The sequence below is a fragment of the Macrobrachium nipponense genome, chromosome 1 (genome assembly GCF_015104395.2).
Source record: "Macrobrachium nipponense isolate FS-2020 chromosome 1, ASM1510439v2, whole genome shotgun sequence".
Taxonomy (NCBI): domain Eukaryota; kingdom Metazoa; phylum Arthropoda; class Malacostraca; order Decapoda; family Palaemonidae; genus Macrobrachium; species Macrobrachium nipponense.
This window is the reverse complement of record NC_087200.1, coordinates 178849434-178866455: the sequence shown is the minus strand read 5'-3', so window position 1 is coordinate 178866455 and position 17022 is coordinate 178849434. Positions and strand designations below refer to the sequence as shown.

General features: G+C 41.0%; 1 long non-coding RNA gene across 1 annotated transcript in view; it reads right to left on the bottom strand.

Moving 5' to 3' along the window:
* The window catches only part of LOC135219876 (uncharacterized), a 39315-nt gene extending 28144 nt beyond the window's left edge, over nt 1–11171 (bottom strand). The window contains exon 1 of the long non-coding RNA XR_010315522.1: nt 10888–11171. This is a non-coding gene — a long non-coding RNA (uncharacterized LOC135219876). The remainder of the gene's footprint in view (nt 1–10887) is intronic.
* Between the last annotated feature and the right edge of the window lie 5851 nt (nt 11172–17022).

The following is a 17022-nucleotide window of genomic DNA, read 5'->3' as shown; positions in this document are numbered from 1 at the left end:
ATAAGTTAAAACTACAAAACAAAACCGTTCAGATACTTAATAACACGATATATGTCCAAAGTAATTGGAATTTCTCAGATGGATTCGTTCATAGAGATCTGGTAGATAGAATGTGAATTTCTGATTGTAGTACGTACTATGTATCACGACGACAATAGTAGTGAATGCAGTTATTTTAGTTTCTACAAACTCATGTTTGCATTCCCAAGATGTGAGGAGGAGCCCTAGAACTTCGAGCGGGAAAGCGCAAGTCACTGGATACTGGCTTATGTAATGGATTTTACACTTTGATTACTTTGACGTTGACATGGATCGAATGCTAGTTGCTGTTTACAAAGCTACTATCTTTAAACATAAATCTTTATCAAGGTTAAAGTAGCATGTCAGCTCAAAGATTTTTTTTGGCTATATACTCCTATTACAAAGCAGCCGGAAGGCTGAAAGATCTCCCAACACATCAGCATTTTTTGCACGTTATAAAACTTTAATTGCCTGTGCAATACATAATGAGTTATTTGTGGTAATATATATTTTTACTTAACACAGCTTTTTTTGTGAATGATTTGTGGATGAAACCCGATTTTCAAAAGTACAGACTATATCAAGAGGAAGAATGACCACAGCCCATGTCTAAAATTTTCCACGTCTTTTTACAATCTCTGAATGTTACGGCAATTGTTGAATGAAATAAAGATTAGGGTATGAACTTCCTAGAGAATTAACTTTAATATTGTGATCCTTCAAATTTTACCTAGCATAGTGCAGCATGATCTTGACAGTCATATCACCCCGTTTTCCAGGTATCTGTGCAATGACTCACGTTCTTCTGCCTTTCCCCCCGTCACAAGTCCGTCACCAGTACTATAATTTTCTCTCTCTCTCTCTCTCTCTCTCCCCACTTTTGAAGCATTTGAAAAAATATTGTCACTTAATATCTCAAAGTAAATATAATGAATTAAGTAACTCTATTAATAGGCCTATGCTTGCTCGCTCGCTCTCTGTCGTCATAATATTTCATTCTTTACTGTATTTTTCCTCACGATTTCCACATGTATTGCCCAAATTTTAAAACTTTTTCTCATTGTTTAAGATCCGTCTTCAATTATGTATGAATTTTACATCAGTTTAGTGTCAAACATTACTTATAAATGAGGTTTCACAGTTACGTTTTATAATTGATTGATTGATTTATTAAAGATTATCTGGCTTCACAACTGCTAATGATTATTGACGCCACTACAATGGAATATATAATGCATATTTAAGAAAGGACAATCCCCATGATAAAAAAAATTAATAATCGTAAAACCTATAAACTTAAAAAATTAATAGTAAAAATTTAATTTTATTTAAAATACCAATGGCATTAATAAAATTAAACAGGGCGCTTTCAATAAAATCCGTCCCTAAAATCTTGGTAAGGGAAAAACCATCTTCACTTCTCCTATAACGTGGAGGAAGGTATCTCTCTCTCTCATCTGAAAGACTGGGGCACTCAACTATCAGGTGTCTGACTGTCAATGGTACCAAGCAGTCGTCACAATAAGGCTGATGATCCCCACTCATCAGAAAGCCATGTGTTATTTTTGTATGGCCTATTCTAAGCCGACAGAGTATTACTTCCCTTTGCCTACTCATTGATGAATACTTCCAAGGAAAGATGGTGGTAGCAATTTCTTTCATTTTTTGGTTTTCTAGCTCCCATGCAAATTTCCAGGAATCAAGGAACGCTGATTTAATGACTGGATACATATCATTTGTAGGGAGTGCACACCTAGCTGTTACTTTGGTTGACAGCTGTTTAGGCAAGTGAGTCTGCTACTTCATTTTCTGCCACATCGACATGTGCAGGGGACCAACAGAAAGATACTTTTCTACCACTAATCTTTAACAACTGAAGCCACTCTAAAATTTCAATAACAATAGGATGGAGTGAATTAAAATTACCAATAGCTTGCAAGACACTCAGTGAATCGCAACATGAAACAAATTGCTCTCCAGAATGACAAGCAATCTCTTTAAGGCCAGTTAGGATTGCATAACACTCTGCTGTAAAAATGGATGCCTGATCTGGTAGCCTTCCACTCTTACTAAAATTGGGAAATACAACTCCATAGCCAACGCCTGCGTCAGACTTGGATGCATTTGTAAAAACTATGAATGAACCATCATGGTCCGCCAAATGTTCTAAAAAGGAGATGCGCAGCATCTCGGCACTCATTTCTTCCTTGCTACCAGTGAAGAACCTGCAGTGCTCCACAGAAGGAAGCTTCCAAGGGGGCACAACAGAATACTTAAATGGCCAGACTTTGACCTTTGGAATAGAGTAATCTTCTAAAATTTTTAAAACCCTGTATCCAAAAGCTTTTGGATAACGCGGATTATGTTCATACAGGCTAAAATATTTATCATTAAAAACTGCTTGGCAAGTTAACGAGTCGGGAATCCTTTGGATTCTATGCCAGTATCGAACAAGTGATATCTGACGACATGAATCCAGAGGCAGTTCCCCTGAATCTACCAAAAGGCTTGGGATTGGAGATGATTTAAAGGCACCACTCGCAATCCTTATTCCTGCATTATGTATCGAATCTAAAATATTTAGTTTTCGATTTCGAGGTTGAAGAGTATACCTCACAACCATATGTTAATTTTGATGCCACTATGGCTTTGTAGAGGATCATTAGGTGATTCCTATCTGCTCCCCAAGATGTATGGGAAAGCACTCTTAAAACATTCAGAGCTTGCATACACCTGACTTTCAGATCTTTTAGGTGAGGTACCCAAGTCATTCTTTTGTCGAACAGTAATCCCAAAAAACGTGTCTCTTCCTTACATGATATCCTCTGATCATGTATGTAGAGGTCAGGATCAGGGTGTGTACCTTTAATGCGGCAGAAATGTACAGCAACAGTTTTCGATGTAGAGAACTTAAAACTCCTTTTTTCTGCCCATTCGACAATTTTGTTAATAGCCAGCTGCATTTTTCTCTCAGCCACTGCCATTCGTGAGGCTGCAAACGATAGAGAGAGGTCATCAACAAATAAGGAAAACATTATATCTTTAGGAATCACAGAGGCAATGCCGTTAATGCACAAAGCAAACAGTGTCACACTAAGGACACTTCCCTGTGGAACTCCTTCTTGGCTGTAAAGAGATGAAAATGAGTTTCCAACTGTAACCTTGAACCTTCGATTTTTTAGGAAAGCTCGGATGAATAATGGTAATTCTCCTAGGAATTCATAATCATGGCGTGTCTTCAAAATACCATATCTCCAGGTTGTATCATAAGCTTTCTCCAGGTCAAAGAAAACTGATACATGATATTTTCTGGAGATGAAAGCCTCGCATATTGAATTTTCTAGACGAACTAAGATGTCAGTACAAAAACGCATTTGACGAAAGCCACACTGGGCTGGAGTTATAAGGCCCTTCTTTTCTAAGATCCATATAAGTCACACATTGACCATTTTTTTCCATCAACTTACATATGCATGATGTTAGAGCAATAGGACGATAACTAGACGGACTAGTACCATCTTTCTGTGGCTTCAAAAAAGCTAGTAATATAGCTATGTTCCACAAAGCTGGAAATGCATTTTCTTTCCATATTTTATTAATGATACTGAGCAAAAACTTTTGTGTTCCATGTGGCAAATTTTTTATCATTGAATAGGTTATGTCATCTGCACCAGGAGCAGATTAATTACATGATGACAAGGCAGATAAAAAATTCCTTAAAGGTAAATGGCTTGTTATATGATTCGCTCCGCATGGATGTAAAGTCGAGAATTTTATTTTCCTTTTGAATACATTCTTCATAGTAAGGTGAGCTTGGGTTTTTAGATGAAACATTGGCAAAATGGTCAACAAAAACCTCACTAACATGCTCTGGATTGGCAACCATGTTTCCATTTACTAATAACACTGGTGGAGGTGTTGGTACATATTTGCCACTAATTTTTCTTATTTTATTCCAGACTTCAGGTAAAGGAGTTTTCCAATTAATTTTTGAGATAAAATCTACCCATGACTGACGTTTGGCTGGTTTTACTTGGTATCGAAATCTGGCATCCGCACGTTTGCCGCAAAACTACCCCCAACGTTCTGCATCACCGTAAACATAGAATTTAATGGCGTAGCCGCGGCATTATTTCCCATAAATTGCAAGCCAGGGGGATGAGGAACATTCAGCGCTGCCGGACCCTGGTGGAATCATGACACCACATAATGTGACAGCAAACCCTCCAAGGTTGTTACGCCTGGTAGGCCTAACACCGCCCATGTACCTTCCATCCTATGCCCTTCGGGAGCCGACACCTGGAACAAAGATGGCGATGCTCCCCCCCTTTCTGCTGGGAACAAAGGAGCGAACATATTATGCATAAAATTAACCAAAACCCCTCCTGAAGTTTCCGATAACGAATCGCTAGGAGAAACCGAAGGGGTATGGGACAAATCAAAAGCAGGTGGCGAAACATATGGAGCAGCCTGGTTTATTGCCGATACAAAAGAAGCCGGCAAGGCTTGGTCATCCAAAGATGGCGTCACCTCCTTCCTTTTGTAGTGGCCTTTCTCATAAAACTTTTTCCACTGTTCCACCAACCAACCCCATCAAACAGAAAATGGATTAGTAATTGTACATACGTTTTCCCTGCACCTACTACACGTTGGATGAGGATCCGTCGACACCGAAGTTAGGAATCTAGAACACGGAAAGCCACTGACTCCGAGGCATTTCCTTTGTCTCCTCTTCGAAACGGCAGAAGATCCCGATGGTGAAGCGAAAATTTCCATCTTACCACTTATACACTCTTACCGATCACACTCAGAGAAAGAAAAAGTAATATGAAAAATGAAAATGAAATGGATAAAATGGGCAAACTGAAAACCGGCTTGAAATTAGATAGACAGTAAACACGTCCTATCTTAAAGGCGGTAGAAAAATAACTGGTGGGTCACAGGACGCCAAAGGCATTCTGGGTATACATGCCCCGTGACCTGGTATAGATGCTAATAGTCCCTAGCTCTCACAAGTTTAATTTTAATTCTACCGGTTTCCAGCTTGGCGCTTGTAAATCCTAATGTTAAGACCGAAGGTTTGTTCCGTATATGAACAAAGAATGTTGTAAACACTGAATAGTCTTCTTAGCAGCAGTACTGGACGTAGAATACACATCCACCCACTTGAGTGTGCATCCACTACCACAAGAAAATCGTGACCACATACAGGTCCAGCGTGATCAACATGAAGTCGATGCCAAGGGTGAGTAGGCCATTCCCAAGGATGCAGTCCTGCCTTAGGTGGCATTGCTCTTAAGAGATAAATACTCAGGACATGAGTTCGTCAAACTTTCCAAGTTACTATCTAGCTTAGGCCACCAAAAATAACTACGTATATGCAAGCTCTTTCATACGTGTAGAACCCAAATTTCCCACGTGTAGTTCTGCTAACAAACTAGCTCTTAGTTTAGATAGAATGAAAACTCAAGATAACACAACCATTTTGTAGAGAAAGTTCATCCCTTCTCCTGACATAGGGAGTAAGTTCCGAATCATTTAAAGTCTTAGTATTTATAGACAAGCCTAGCTCACTAAAGCACAAAACTCAAGCTAGTGTAGGATCCTTACGAGTTTGCTCCTTGATATCGGCACTAGTTACAGGTAAAGATTCCAAGAAACTTACTAAATTAATCCAATCAGCTGGGACTGGGGTAGAGTCTGTAGCAGACATTAGGGGAAGCTGACTTAAGAGCATCTGCAGTACCTGAAAGTGTACCCGACTGATGACGGAGTGTGAATTTATAAGCCTGGAGTAGTAAAGCTTAATGTTGAATCCGACCTGAAAGACATAGCAGGAATACTCTTATCAGGTGAGAAGATTCCCAACAGGGGTTTATGATCTGTCACAACTGTGAAATTACTCTGACCCCACAAGTAATAGTGAAACTTGCGTAAGCATAATTACGTTCTGATAAAGTTAGTGTGCGCTAAGCAAAATATATAGGTTTCTCCACTCCATCCACTAAATGACAAAGAACATCTCCAATACCATATGTGCTACTGTCTGCAACAACAAGAAGTGGTAACTTTGGATCAAAATGCACGAGTGCTGGAATTCATGTGTCTTCTTACACATGTAAATTCTTGTTCTTTACCCCATACCAAAGGAGTTTTCACTTTTAGCAGATGATTCAAGGGTTCAAACATAGTACTAGATGCAAAAACCTCCTATAGAAATTAAGAAGCCCTAGAAAGACTCGCAACTGAGTGACAGTGGAAGCAGGAACTTTTGCGATAGCCTAGATTTTTTCTTCAGTAGGATGGATACCTTCTTGGTCAATCATATAGCCTAAGTATGAAACACTAGTGATGCCAATAGTACACTTCTCTAAGCTTAACCTTAGACTGGCTGTCTGGAGCGCTGCTAAAAACCCACCTTAGATGCTCATTATGTTCTGCCTCAGTAGCACCTGTCATTAGAATATCATCCAGATAGCAAAATACACCAGGGATATCCTTCAACAACTCCTCCATAGCCCACTGGAAAATCCCTGGAGGCGCTGAGATAACAAAACTTAGCTGGTTATACTGAAACAACCCTCTGTGAGTATTTATTACTGTACACTTCTTTGAATCCTCATCAAGGCATAACTGAGCATATGCTTAACTCATATAGTTTCAAGAATACCTTATCTCGAGCCAAACCTCCAAACAAATCAAGTGAAGGAATAGGATATGTGTCGAGCCAAGCTGCACGATTTACTGAGAGTTTAATAGTCCCCACAATCTGATTTCGTTATTAGGCTTAACCATGGGAACCACTAGTGCAGCCCATGGGCTATTAGTCACAGGAGAAATAATATCCTCCTTCTCAAGTCAGTCAAGCTCCTGATTAACCTTAGCCCGCAGTGCGTATAGAACTGTACATGCCTAACAAAACTTAGGTGGTACTGATGGATCAACTTCAACAGCAAAATTACGCCCCTTAAAGCAACCCAAGCCTTCTGAGAATGTCTGGAAATTCATTCTTGATAGAATTTGCCATAGCAGAGATGCTGTGAATGTTATCCAACACCCCAAGCCCCTTTATAAGATCCCTATCTAACAAACAAGGATCATCACCATTGACAATGACGACCCTGGCGGAGCTCGCCTCAGAACCATTTGTGAGTTTAGCAGACACATCAATCTCACCAGCCAGCTCAAGAGCAGCACTACCATACACCTTGAGACTAACCGTAGATGGGTTAAGTACTGGACGTTCCTAAGCTACAGGCCATAATTGCTCATACTGACCTTTAGAGGTCTACCTCCATGGGAACATGTACCATATTTAGCAATACATTATGAATTATAGGATTAGCCCTCACTGCAGCAACAGAATAGACATAATCATAGCATGGATCACCCACAGATTCATCAGATGGACCACCCTCTGTTTAGAAATTTTAATTGCTATTAGACTGAGTTTTCTACTTACATGCATGACACACTGCATTCTTAAAAGGACAGTCCCTTTTCAAATGCAACTTACCACAACCTGTACAGGGACTCTTAGGAATATTAGGTCCAACACTAGGATTACGATTAGAAGGTTTAACACTACCCGTATAACGGTTCTTTGTATTAGACAGAAAAGTCTTCTTTGGATCCATTGGGAACCGTAGTACATGGTGTACCGAACCACTCGCCATCGTTTGTACATCCTTCGATGCAGCTTCCCTAGCTGTGGCCACGCCGACGGCCTTCTCAAAGGTTAAGTCAGATTCAGTCAACAACACCTGCTGAACCTTATCACTGGCAAGACCTATTACAAACCTGTCATGTAACATCTCGGACAGTGTTGCCCCAAACTCACAAGTATGGGCGAGTGCCTTAGTGCCACAACAAACACACTCTTCTGACTTCTGAGGACGAGAATAGAACTTAAAACTCTCAAATATAAGAACTACAGTTTGGGTTTATAGTGACTACGCAGTGGCAATCATCTGCTCATAGGTGCTCTCTTCAGGCATCTGGGGAGAGACGAAATCCCTAAAGAAAACCAAAAACCTTTGGCCCAACCAAAGTGAAAAATACAGCAACTTCTTAGTATCTTTAATGTCATCAGCAATGAAATATATTAATCCTACTACAATAGGAGCCAAAATCCACCTCTCCTTAATTGTACGGATTCATAGTACCAGCAATACCTGTCATCTTCAAAAATATAGTAGTACAGAACTAACCAAGCAATTACTCGCACATAGCCTATACTAGCAGTAAACGCTAGCCTAACCTAGTTTACAAGACATAGCCTAACCTATCAGCCTACAGCCCAACAAATAAACATTAGCCTAGCCTATGACACAGGATCACTAAAAATAGAACAAACTGCGGTAAAAAGTAAAATATTAGCAATTAGTATCTAGCTTATTTAGCCTAGGAAGAACAGCTTAGCCTAACAATTCTAGCACTTAGCCTAGCTAATCTCTGACAGAGCAAAAATCACATTAACCTGATCTGATCCCAATCCTCGTCGCCAATTAAATGCGGTATACTACACACATTGTCAGAGAATAGTTATAGTTAAGGGTGACATAATACTATAGCAGAATACCTACTATACATGTGTAGCTAGATACCTATGATGACTGCAGAAGTCAGCATGAGGGTTTAATAGTAAGTATTTAGATAATGTCCTTTGTCTCTTCATGTCTGGAGTCGATCCAGTATCTCTTTCAGATCTTTCCTGCAGAACAGCAACTCAGATGTAAGGCTATTAGCCTAGAACTATAAATATGGAATGAACACGTGTGAAATTGTTGTGCGCAGCATACCTCCATTGCAAAGGGTGGAGACTGGAGAGAGCTTTGTTATGGCGCCAGTGAAGCAGAAACATAATTGTCATAGTAGGATAATGTAGAATAGCATTGCAAGTTGTATGTATGCTTAATAGTCTAGAGTCTGGACAGTAACAGTAGTTATGGATATCATAGTTAGTGGACTCTTAGAAAGTGTTCTCTCTCATTGGCGCCTTGCCGGTAATCTCTTCTTCTTCTAAATCTGTCTCAGTTGAGGCATTCAATCTTCTTAGTTTCTATAATACAAAAGATTATAGAGTAAGATAGAAATATTACAATACTACAATTACGTTTCTGCTTCACTGGCGCCATAACAAAGCTCTCTCCAGTCTCCACCCTTTGCCATGGCAGTATGCTGCACACAGCAATTTCACGCATGCCCATTCCATGTTTATAGTTCCATGCTAATAGCCTTACATCTGAGTTGCTGTTCTGCAGGAAAGATCTGAAAGAGATACTGCATCGACTCCAGACACGAAGAGACAACCTAGTGATTGGTGGCACCTCTCCACTCAGCATGGGGTTAATTAAGCTACTAGGGTTAACCTAAGTGGAGCTTGATGAGGGTAGTTGCCCTTAATTCACCCCTCTGAATTATTCCTGTACTTGCGAGCCTCCTCTGAAGGTTGGGCATCTCAAAGAGCTCCTGGCCCTGGTCTGGGGGCATGGAGCATACAGGAAAACACAACCCAATCCACTTCTATGCTAGAGTTCATCGCAACTACCTGGGACTTTAGAAGATTCGAGGAAGGTAAGTGTGGGCACTTAATCATTCAAACTCCCAGAGTTCCCAGAAGGAAGAAGGGATTCCTCTGCTCCAACGAACAATTCTGTGACCATGAATAGACATTTAGCTTCCTGTTGAAGAAAAGAGGTCTAACGTGGGTCTTTTCCAAGTAAACAGAAGAGATAATACACCCAAGGGGATGTCGTATGACAAAATTCTCAGCACAGATAAGTTCTAAATATCCTTGAAGTCCTTGAGTTGTCAATGGAATGTGCCTCTCCAACAGAGGAGACATCCTATTAGGTTATTCTTTATGATAACATACAATCAGTATGCTGCTCATCGGAGACCCTAATATGATAGGGAATGCCTTCCCCCTTTTAACCAATGAACCACCATGGAAGGTAGGTTGAGCTAGGAATTGAACCCAACCTAACCTAACCCAATCCCAAACTCTTGAAGAATAGGAAAATCTTCTTGCAGAATTCATGAAGCTGAAAAATATGCTCTGGGAAATCAAATAGCTTGCCCTCATAAACTTAAGCTCAAATAAGCTAGCTAGTCGTAGTACCCAACCACTTAGGTTAGGCTAAGTTGGCTAGGCTAGGCTAGGCTAGACTAGCTTAAGAACTTGACCAGTTAGGGTAGGCTAAGATGGAAAAATTAGTTGTAGATACTAGGCTAGGACAAGTTAACATCCTAACCACTTGCTGCGCAAGAATTCAACCACTTAGACTAAACTAAGATGGTAAGGATGGATCGAACTAACTAGGCTAGGCTATGCTAGGGTAAGAACTCGCTACTTAGGCCAGGTTAAGGTAGTTTCAAACTAGTTAGGCTAAGGCAGTTTCAAACTAGATAGGCTAGGCAAGGCTAGGTTAAGATGGTTAAGAGGTGGGTTTAACTAGCTAGGCTGTGCCAGGCTAAGAACTCAACCCCTTAGGTTATGCTAAGTTAGAAAGGCCAGTAGTTTCGAAGCCTTCTTGGTCTAGACACTAAGACTCAAGTACCTAACCAGTTGAGTAGGTCTAAATCCCCAGAAGTCAGGTCAGTATTCTCGTAGGAACAATTCAAAAGGAAATAAATGATGAAACAAGAATTCTTCCTATCTAGGAAGGGTTGAGGGCTTGGGTTAACAGAGATTTGCATAGACATGCTGAATTTGGGTTGGTCGTCATCTCTTTCACCAGAAAGACTACGCTCTCAAATGATGGAATAATCTTTAATTCGCCTTTGATATGGGAGAACCAGGCACACAGCCGTGCAATATACAATCATTCAGTGAAACACGTATAGGGTTGTTTGACAACTCACGTTCATGGTCATGTGGTGTTGAACGAAGCACATGCGAATGTCTGGTAGAAACTTTCACTCTGCCTAAAAGAGGCACGACCGCTGACTCTGGAATGTGAATGATGAACGTAGCGCATCCCAGAAGAACGAGAAGATGAACGCCTAGACTTCTTGGTCACAAGATGAAGAAGCACTACGATGAGAGAGACAATCGACAATAGCCTAACGTCCAAGACCGTTACTAGAAACATCCAGTGGGGAAGAAGAGGAGAGCTGTAGTCTTTAGTAGAAGAGAAATTCTAGGAGCCCCTGGAACAGCAACCCGAGAGGAGACTACCTTTGACTTCTAAATGGGAGCTTTGTCATCCTACGCCTAACTGAACAGGTTGAGGGTATGCTGTAGAAATTTCAGTTACTTCAAACTGGAGATATCTTAACGACGAATCAGAGTTCAGAAGAACCCCGAGAGTAGGAAGTATGTATGTGAAGCATCCTTAGGAATCTTGAATTTCTACGAAATAAAAAACTTGGACAAGCAAACAATTCATGAACAGGATGCAGGTTGGTTGCTCACTCTACCCAAGAGTCCAAAGAAACAAGAGAGAAGATAATAGTTTGGGAAAATTCCTGAACCAATATCAAAGACTCTGGTTACCTTTCCAACTCGCCAAATCCAAGGAAAACGAGCACCAGGTGCTGAGAACTATAGGATCTTGCAGAGAACCTCAACCGGAACAAACCCCAGCTTGATGGTGAACATTGAAGAGTATGGTGATAACAAAAATGTCTTCCTTCGTATCTTACATTAACCAGAGGGCCTCCCCCTTATATGTGCACATGCTTAAATAAGTTTTTTGTTTGTATGGTGTTTTTACGTTGCATGGAACCAGTGGTTATTCAGCAACAGGACCAAAGGCTTTACATGACTTCCGATTCACGTCGAGAGTGAACTATCACCAGAAAAACACACCTCTCACACCTCAATGGAATGTCCGAGAATCAAACTCGCAACCACCGATGTGGCAGGCCAAAACCATACCAATCACGCCATTGAAGGAATTTACTCAAATAAGTGGTGGCAGTTTCATAAATTTTCATTCACTTGCCTGTTGCACAATTTATACCTTATTAATCTATTTTTCTTTTCGAAGATGTAGGAAATCTTATGTAATGACGTTAGAAAGTCTCTGATTTCTTTAAAACATCATGTTATGGTATTGCATAACACTATATTCCATGTAGGAAAATTAACATGAACGAAACAGTGATAAAAAACGTCATATTACAACCACTGACATACATTAGTAAGTAGATAGGACACACCTATCACCAGTAGTATCGCATAAACATAGTCCTTACATTATCATTTCAATATTAATAGTTGAAGGTAATTGAATGATTTAATTTGTTAAAGTTTACAGAAAACGCTGGAACTCGCAAAATGATAACCTAACATTGTAACCATGCGACCTCACTTGCTTTCGATGTCGTGATGTATGCTGGAATCTAATGTCAATGTGTTATTTATCGGTCTAAGAAACATCCCCCCTGAGAGAGAAAGAATTATTGCAAGTTCCTGTTTGAGATATCAAGAAAGCTTAATATACCGTAGATGAATCATATTGTTTAGAGAACAGCAAAGTTTAGAACATGGGCCTAGAAGTGCAACTCCTCAAAGCACCACAAGAGAGCAAGACAATACAGTAGCGTAAATGCTGCTGAGCAACATTCATTTGTGAATTTTGAATTCTAGCGCCTCGTCACGATATTGTTGAACTAGGAATCATGACTAGGTCTGCGCCTATGACTGGTGTCTGATGAATACCTTAGGTGGAGAGGGAAAGATTTTTGAAAACACGTTATGTAAAATCTGATAGGTGTCTAATGAATAAGTAAACTTACCTTTGATGGATGAGAGATTCAGTTAGGTTTCCTTTATTTTTTTTTTTTTTATTGGTGTCCAGTGAATACCATGGATAGGGAGGGAAGCTGATTCAATGATGATTGCATTTTTTTTCTTCAAAACCTAAATGATAAATTTTATTGGGAGATACTTTATTAACATCAGCCTAATCCCTCCTATACGGCACCACTACCCCCCCATGTCTCAGGCCACTCAATCCGAATTAACGTTACAAATTCCATTGCATGAAAGTTTCACTAATGATAACAGTATTTCAAAATTCCCCCCACCAAGACCCGAAGCCTTAGAATGCTTGTTTATATAATATTTTCTTCTCAAAATTACTTCATCTTTCATTCCCCAAAATATTTACATACACTCGTGTTACACCCTGTATGATTGTTGCAGCTGTCAAAGAACAACCCCTGATTACAGATGTAGGTTTTTATTGTAAGAAAAAAAAATTATAATATATATATATGTATATATATATTTCTGGGCTCAGCCGTGTCGCTCCCGTGAAGATCACCCTTCTTTGGTCGGTCCCTTACTTTGGGACACTAAATAGACGACTCTGAAATGTCAAGTTCTTTGTCCCGGAGACTGCTCCCTTCTGGAGAAGATCCCTGGAGTAATCCATCAACCCTTGGGTTGGATGCTGATAGATGGATACTATGGTTTTCGCCCAGCTGCTGAACCCCCAACAATGTTAAAAGAGATACAGCCTGCCTCCTATTTGAGGAACTTCATTGAGATGATGAGGGTCAGGTTCCTTTCCTGACCATGCACCTCTAGCTCGCCCTTGGGCTCCAGTTCCTTCACGCTGACGAAAGGTGCCTCTAGCCCTGCAACCCCTAGCAACCTTGGTAAAAGGTTGAAATACCCGATTCTCATAGACCGGGTTAAAAGCAGGCGACACTGAATACAGTGGGGGAACCTGCTGGCTAGCCGATGGCGAAAGGAAGACAAATTGATGCTGTTGCCGAGGCCGAGCCTTAGAAGATGAAGGTTGGGGAACTTGCTGAATTAGAACAGCTTGTAGCACAGGATGCTGTTGCGGAACTTGGAAAGGTTGGTACCTTCTTTGACCCTTCCTAGCCCTAAAACTGGAGGAAGAACTCTAATTTCCTTTTGAAAGGAATGCCCCAACGCAATCTGATGCTTTGATTAAAACGTGATGCCTCGTTCTGAACCTTGTTTACTGCCGAAGCTGGGAAGAGATCTGCACCCCAGATTGAGGAAGCCAGAAGCTTGTTGGGTTCGTGCCTGATCGTAGCCTCGGACAGAACATGCTTCCTGCCATTTCTCTTAGTAACCGCAAAGCCGTACGAGTCACATTGCATGCTTAAAAGTAACTACTCCGCAATGACCATAAACAGCGGTTCATGAGCGTACTCCAGAGCCGCCGTCTCCGTCATCACTAGAGTTAAGAGACCTTGCAAGACGTGTCCTAGCATCAAATTCGGCTTGGATCAGTGCGTCTGACAGAGGCACTCACTAAACAAGTTGATTGCACAGTTTGGCTTAAGCTTGCCTACCGAGAATGTAGCCGGCAAACTTCCCACAAATTCTCCCTACCTGGGAGTAGCAATGATGTGGGATCTGTCTCGCTAAGGCTGGGGGCTCTTCCCGAGTCACTGCCTGAAGGGTAAGTCCTGCTACCTTTTATGAAAAAGGTAAGGAGTTCCTGTCATCAGACGTAAACATCGTGAAAGGGCTTTTAAATGCTGTTACCTTAGTATTAGAGCAGATCCACTTCTAGGCTCCATATCCATACTTGATGAGCCTGATTGCTAGAAAGGATAACAGTCCCCTTGGAGACCTTGTCCTCCCCTAATCGAAGCTGCCTCCATAAGCCTAACATAACCTATAAATGGTGGCCATAACCTTTCGGGGAAGAACTCGAAATCCTCGAGTCTATGTGTACCACAACCTTCTGCAGTCAACATCCCGCTGACAAACGGAGCGAAGTTCACTACCCTCCAAGGATCACCAGGGTGGAACGGAGGGAGCGTGGACCCGTCAGGCATGCTCTGACCTTGCACCAAGTTACTAGGAGGTGCCGGAACTGCCGACTCCTGTCTGAGACCTGCAATCAGTGAGTCAGTGCACCTAAACTTTTAAAAAAAACACCCTTTCAAACCTTGCTGCGACTGAACTGACTAAGCTAGCAAGACCACTGACCTGATTTAAAATAATCGTGTTGAACAGGTCTTTGCCGACTAAAGGGGAACCTTCCAGCCCTCCCTACGGTACCTTATGATGTTGAAGGGATGGGACTTGAGGGGCAATGGGAAGAGTTCTCTCCTTAAGGCCTAGGATTAATATGTGTATGAACCTCTGGCACCTGCCCAGACCTTGGCTTTGTGTCTGATTGGCTTTTAAGCAAGGTTTTACCCGAAGGTTTTCTCTTTAATCTAGGAATCACAGAGAAGGAATGCGACCTGGGAGGGGGGCAAACCTCCTGTGAAACCCATGAAGGAATTGGGAGTAAAGGGAGAGGAAGAATCAGTCACTCGAGGAAAGACCCCGGTGACCAACTAGGCTAGCCTCATTAACACTGTTACCTGTAACCATATCTAGTGTAACGGGCAAATCCTCACTACTTCAAGTGAGACTACTTCCAAGCCAAGGTCCGGCAACTCTGCCTTTTGCTGTTCCATAACTGAATCTTGAATTGATTTGATAATTGGTGCTGCGACTTTTTCCAAAACCTCCAACCCAGATCTTGAGGGTGGAGAGTGCAGCATGCTTAACAGACTGCTCCGTCTGTAATGCAAGGAATGTGTCAATTTCGAGTAAAATCTTTGAACATTATCCTTACATATGTTGATTAATTAATGTAATTTAATTTAAAGAAATATTAATTATTTATTTATTTTTTTTTTAATTTTTTTTTTTTATTTATTTATTTATTTTTTTTTTTTTATTATTTATTTATTTATTTATTTTTTTACACTAACAAAAGTAGTGTAATATAATTCCATCACAATATGCATAGAACAAGCAGTGCGGTAACTTACCGAACAGGTAACCTGTTGTACAAGTCGTAGCAGGCAAAGCAGTTTTCGTGATGCCAGACTACGGAACCGGTAAGCAATACTGCGCAACGGGGCATGGTTCGGCAAACATCATGGTTGCACGGATCCTGTAGACCGGCAACCAGACACTGAGTGGCCTGTAAGTGCAATAATATATAAGAACAATTGCACAAACTTATTAGGATTATTATGATAATAATGTCATATGCCGGAGCATTCAGGACTGAAATAATATATATATGTAAAATATATATTCATATATTTACGTCCCGGGGACTGTGTAATAATTAAAACAACCCGGAGCTGTATGACCCGGGGTGGGGGGTACACGAAGTAACCCGGGACGGCCACATGAACTCGCAAGTTCCGTGGCAAAAGAAAGGAAAATATATATATATATATATATATATATATATATATATATATTATATATCTATATATATACTATATATATAATATATATATAGATATATATATATATATATACATATACATACATATTATATACATACACATATATTCATAAATTTATGCCCCGGGGACTGTGTAAGAAATAAGACCACCCGGAGCTGTATGACCCGGGATGGGGGGTACACGGAGGGAGTAACCCGGGATGGCCACATGAACCCGCAAGTTCCGTGGCAAAAAGAAAAGAAAATAAAAATAAAAATAAAAAAGAGAACTAAAATAACAAATATCATATCTCCGCCTACGAAAGAGTAACTTCCGTAAACATAGCCCTCAACGACTACCGGAGAAGCCGGAATCTAAATCCGCCTTATGCGGAGAGGGAATGTTTTAGGCGGATGGATGTAAGCTCCGGGAGCTGAAAGAAGCAGAGCGCAACAAATCCACGGAAGCCGAGGCTGCATACGCAAAGCAATCATCAACTCCGGAGGCGGTCGGCTGAGAAGCGACACCCACCACCTAGTCTGGAGGACCTACATCCCCCCCTCCGCTGACGGGAACGGCTGTCAGCGACAACCGAGGCGAGAGGAGCACCCAACTACTGGGGGCCCCATGTGAGGGGGAGGGAGGGAGGGCTGATGGGGTGACGATCACGTGAGCAGCGTACCCTCGCAAATAAAAGATCACGAGGAAAACGCAGGCATAGCCTATGTAGGCTAACTGACCTAACATCCAACATATACATAGAGAAAATAAAATCAATTACTTAAAGCTAAAAGAAAATCATGCTTTAACACGGGGGAA